Consider the following 6,214-nt stretch of genomic DNA (forward strand, 5'->3'; position numbering starts at 1 on the left):
ATCTGTTGAGGTCTAAGGCAGGCAACGGGGGCATACCTGTCCAGAGAACGCTTCTTGAATTGAACGGCTCCCATGCGCTTCCTGACAATCAGCTCAAATTTTGCAGGAGCTGGAAACCTGGGGTAATCAAGGTGCTTTATTGCCATTCCATGACAGCAGACAGAGAACCTAGGAAGCTGTACAAGCCCTGCTTTTCACAGATCTCTGTTGGAGGGTTCACGGGTAAGCAATTTCAAAAGCTATAGAAAAGGAAGAAGGTATGTTTCCCAAAACGTCAAGATCCTGTGAACCCAAAGACAGAGGAAACACTAAACTAGTCAAAACCTTTCCTCTCCGCCCCCTGCACAGCAGTGCTGGTAAGAACAATGCTGACATTTCTGCTCTGCTAATGCTGAGGCAACACCCTCCAGTGCAGAAGAAGGGAGACAAGGAACCATTGATTTGGGGGGAGGGGAACACGCTGTGGACAGGTTCACCCTCCCCAGCCTGCCGTACCAGTGGCACAAAGGGAAGGGGGGCTTCTGGATGGACCGGTGGAACAAGCACTGTAGGGCCTCGTTTTCCTCCTTTTCTGTGAACTAACTGCTTCTGTGAAAGAAAGTGTCAAGCCCCATCTTGCTCATAGAAATACAACATATTTTAAAGCTGTAGTTAATGGATAAACTGTTTTCTGATTGGATGAGCCACACAATAAATCTCTTCCTGAGCCAAGTGCAATGTAGCTTATTCAGTTGCAGTGAAATGAGCCACTGTCACTTTGCTGCACTTGCATACATCAGGCAAAATGCTTCCGTCTTCATCAGTCTTTTAGTGAAATAGAAATAAAACAATTGTAACAGAATGGTGTCACTGGATCTGTGGCACCTGCTTTAAAAATAAATCTCTTAGCTTTGTCTTCACTATTACTTTCAATAAATGTCCTAGCATTGCCACAGCATTTATCTAGCAGCAGGAAACCATTATCCTATGACAACAATCTATTCCATTAACATTAGCTCTTAATTGTAAGATTGTTTATAAGACGGCAAAAGCTACTGAATCATACTGGAATGATAAAAAGAGTTATGGTCATGGAGTATAGCAGTCGCTTCAGTTCTGAAAAACAACTTAAGTAGAGGGCTATATTTTTTATATGAAAAATAATGTAATATTCTCATGCAAGGGCATGTTTTTAAATAATGGATTACATCAGCTAACTATTAAAGTATTAAAGAGTTAATGTTAAAAACTGTTACTAAGAAACTTTTGCTTTGATAAATGGTATGACTAAAATACTGAATAGAAAGCTTAGAAACTCTTCTTGAAAGCGCCCAGTCAAACAGAGAAATCATAATAGAAGCACATTTGTCTGGCGGAGTGAACAGAAGGAATGTTGCAAAATTGAGATATGAAGAACCTCACTGCAGAATAGAAGGAGAACTGTCGTTCTGAGTGTTTGTCATTATTGTTTCATGTCCAGTTAAGTGAACTTAAGAGTGACAGTCGTGTCATAACTACTAGCATCTATGTAAAATTCAAATCAAACACGATAGAGGCATTTCTGCCAGACACAAGTCACCAGGCTGCTCTTGCTCTTTATTTTTGTAACCCTCCATTTTCTCATACTGTGCTGGTAGCCTTTAAATTAAAAAGACAACTTCAGCAGGGGATTCCTGTAACGCGTGTGTTTCAGTTCTGTCTGTACCTTGCTTTCTCTCAGCTCTTTGAAACAACGGCTAATGTCAGTTTTCCATCAGAAACAGTTACCACAAACATCTCAATGTATTAGCTAAACACCACAAATGTCTAGATGTATCAGCTAAAACTGTGCCTTCCCATCGATGATGTATCATACAACAAAATCCTCTGAAACTCTAGGTCATGGACTTCCCCTGAAGACCTACAAAGAAAACAGCTTGAGCAAATGTTTCTCCATTGCTTTACTATAGCTCAAGTCAGTTATCACATGGGTCTTCTCTGGATAGCTGCAAAATAGGTGGAAAAGAGTAGTCGTGGACCTTTCTGTAAATTCCAGCATCGTTCAGAGGCTACGGGAACTTCACAAGAATATCGGCCCTACTGCTCCACAATGACACGTTACAGTAAATAACTAATTTCCTGGATACACTCATAACAGGCAGACATTCTAAGGACATAGGATTTGCTACTGGACACACATCTTTGAAAATAATTTCAGTGCAATTATAAAGGTATTATGTGTGGACAACACCGTCAAAAAATATTAAACATGCTGTTTATTCACTCGGGCCTAATACTGATTTCTTCTGCATATTTAAATTTGCTTGGCTAATTAATTAAATAATACAGGCAAGAGTTCAGTATTCATGTTCCATTGTAACACATTATTTCAGAACATTGTTTTTACTGAATTCGGGACTGTTTTCAGCAATCATACCAAACTGCAGTTACGGTCTTCAAAAAATGTTCCTTTGACAAAGGAAATTTTAAAAATGGCTACAAGAAAAAAAATACACAGCTCTAAGTAGAAAACATTAAATGTTTCAATGATTTCCTATCTCAGAGGGAAAAGAAGACAAGTTTGCTTTCTCTGCCGAAATTTTTTGAAGTTAATTCTGACCGAAAAGAAGTGGCAGCGATTTAACAAAAACATACTGTTGTAAAATCTGATGTTCAGAAGCACAAATGATGGTGTTATAAACATGTACCTCTACATTAGGTAAGAGCATTTTGGTCAGTTAAATTAGTAGTTGTTTTTTTTTTTTTAAATCCTTTCCAGTTGATCTTTCTTGTTCTGTAAACATAAAGTAGCTCAGTGGCTACTTTTATCTGTAACTTGGGCCTGTCCCATTTTGTGCTGCTCCATCCTCTGATCTGACCATTTGTTATGGTGACTGGTGAAGAGGGGCAACATGTTAATGCAAATTCTATAAAAGTGTCAGTGAAGAAAACATTTTTTTTACTTGAAAGGGTAAGTTCTAATTTTTTATCAAAGGGGTTTTTTTTTCTTTTTAAAGATGGCGACATCTGAATGGTAAAAATATTCATGTTTGTATTTGTGACAAAATATCGCTCTACAGATATGACATCACAAAAATCAACTCAGTCAGTATATGTTTAAGAATATCAAAATAATTGATTTGCTTAAAAAGTGCCTTAGTTTATTAGACTGTGGAATGTAAATCCCCCTTTCAAAATTCATATAGCATTTCCAATTGTAAGATTGTTTTATGTAGTGAACTTATTATTACATATGCATATTCTAGTGGCCTCTATAGACTTTTAATTTAAAATGTAAATTACATATCATTTCAAACTCCGATGTCTTTGACTTCAGTCACAGAACTCACTTCCAGGACTTTCTGCTGCTGCTGGCTTGTGGTAATATATCAGTCCTCCCAACAGGAATGTGTACAGGACAAATTAGTGAATGTAATTTTAGCCATATGAGGTCATCACAAATATAGCCTTAGCTCTTCCTAAAGTGGACTTCATTGTTAATATAAATATATATCTATAATTACTGACATTTATATTATTTGGCTCCTGTCCTAAGTTACAGATGCAGTGATCATAAAAGGGTCTTGCAAGCCCTTACCTAAGCGAACCATGCTTACTGATTACCTTCCATGTTTCTGGGTTCCTGTAAATAAAGTTACTCATGTATTCATAAGCAAGTCAAAATCTGTACACATATTTCCAAAAGTGAATTATCTTGCTCTTTGGGGCAAACAGTACAGTCTACCGCTTGGAAAAGAACACTGAGATTAAAGCCATCCAGGATTCTTCCCAGCTCCTGCAAGGACACGTACTCTCCTGTTTCACTGGATATCCAATTTAAATACTAAATACTTAACCCAGTCACATTTTTAAACTGTTTGAAGCCCTAAACCAGAAGATCCTATGCGAGTACAAGGATGCATCACTTTAAAGTAACAAACGGCCGTTGATTTTCCATCACCATTTCCAAAGAGACTGGGATCAGAGGGTTTGTTTTAAAAGCCTAACTGCTGGTTCAATAGGTGTAGCTTGCAAGACACAAGGACCAGCAAAGTGCAGCATGGAAGATCTCAAGACAAAGCAGCAGCCTCAACATTTCTCTCTAATGAGAAAAGAGGACAGTCAAGTACCCATAGGAATGCAGTATTTGGGGAGAGAATCAAGACTCCTTTCATGAATGGAGAGATAACCCTGATGAATACTGGACTACCTGCTATCTTAGGGGCATGTCTAGGTTTAAGAATGATTTGGATCACAGGCTGTAACATTTTCCAGACATTCAGATTGCAACTACTAAGCCAGCAATTTTATGCTTTCCGTTCCCTGACTCCAACAGTACCGCGATATAAGCAGCCAGATTTTCTTATGCATTGTGTTTTTTATCCATTCAGCCAAAATTAACAGTCTTTGAGGAAAACGTATGCCAAGTGAATTTAAATCTTGCGGACTCAAATCGACCTAAAGTTGATGGATACATTCATGCCTACTGCTGAAATCTACCAATTATACAGAACTATGTTAACTTACCATAGAAACATCTCATCTAATAGCACAGATGATGTTGAACTAACTAATTACATTATGGCACATAGACAATGAAAAACATAACGAAGATGACAGCACAGCAACAGCAGATGCTGCACAAAAGAAAAATTAGAAAAATATTGCTCTGCAAAATGCTCTCAGTTAAGGTTTCCTCTGTTAAAATTAATCACAAAAATTAGTGAAGATCAAATTTCAGAAAAAGATATGAACATTGTAATGGTATTTGGAAGACATCATTAAGCCATTTAAAACTCTGCTCCTTGAGAAGGTAATTCCCATTTTTTGTATCACTATCGGTTTTAAGACTAGTAAACATTTTAGTACCTATGGCAGAGTTTCTTGGTAGAATATCTTTTCCAGCAAGGAGAGGTCCTGATGGCTCTTCCAGAGTCTGAGTTTGGTAGCTTCCAGCCATTACAGGCTTAGATAATTAGACAACTTAGATTTTATTTTAGCTTGGCATTTGCTCTATTCTTGTGCTCTTAGCTGTCAGAGAGCTAGAATAACAGTGACTGTTGATTATCTGTAGCATGGCTTGTTACTTTATATATTTTAAATTGTACCAGATCCTAAATAACAAATGTAAAACTGCTGAGTATGTTTAAATGTAATACATACATGGAGATTACATCCAGATGATATATTTCATAGACCTATGCTAAAAAAAAAATTATATTGTTTTTAACCACACCACCAGTGCTCTTCCGCCTTACCTCGTGGAAGCTGTCTGCGAGCTCCCAGCCCGCTTTATGCATGGGGGCTGCAGAGAGAGACAGAAACAGACTTTTCTCCTGCATTTCAGTCGTACCTGTGCTGCCATTCAAATGTCAGCGTTTTACTTGCTATATAATTGGAAACAAAACATATCTACGGTATCCTATGTTTTCCCCAAGTGCGTTTTTCCTAGCTAGGCATTTTTTTCCTTAAGGATTAGATGGTTACTGGGCGCCCGCCTCCGTGGTCCAGCCGAGGCCAGGGATGCAGAAGCGGAGGAGGCCCACAGGTGGCGATGTGGTTAACGTGCACCTGGGCCGTGCTTCCCAGCCCGAGTTACCAGCCGGCCCGTCAGAGGGAAGCCGCTCCGCGCGCTCGTGCCAGCGCGTATTTGTAAATAAGCGCTGCCGGCCGGGGTGCCGTCCGCCGCCGCGGGTGCACCGCTCTGTGCCAGCCGCCGGCGGGAGCGGGTTTGCAGTACTTGGTTGGCTCGGACAAGGGGGAGCCGGCGAACTCGTGCTTCAGCCACGCTGCCATCACCGCGTATTTGACAGCAGCCGTGCAGCGGCGGCCCCGCGCGGTGCCGGGGTGCCCTGCCCCCGCCGCGCCGCGGTCAGCATCCGCGGTCAGCGCCGGCCTCTGCGCGGTCCGGGCCGCTGCAGCACCGCGGCGCCCCCCCCCCCCCCCCCCGCCCGCGCTGCGGTGGCCGCTGCTGACGTCAGCGGGCTGGAGCCGCCGAACTGCCCGGGGAAGTTTCGCTGTTGTTGCACAGCTGCGGGCGGCGCGTGCTCTGCCCGCCCCGGGGGGCGCGCGGTGCGGCAGGGGCGCGCGTGCCCCGCGCCAGCCGCGAGACCTCCCGACAGCGCCCAGGGAGGAGCTGCCCGCGGGGGTAACGCCCGCTAATTGTGTTGCATTTACGGGTATTTTTATCATTTCGAGGGTCTTTCTTAGCCGCACGGTACTGCCGTACTTCCGCTTATCAGGCGTGCTGCCTTAG

The sequence above is a fragment of the Falco punctatus genome, assembly GCF_963210335.1.
Source record: "Falco punctatus genome assembly, chromosome: 11".
Taxonomy (NCBI): Eukaryota; Metazoa; Chordata; class Aves; order Falconiformes; family Falconidae; genus Falco; species Falco punctatus.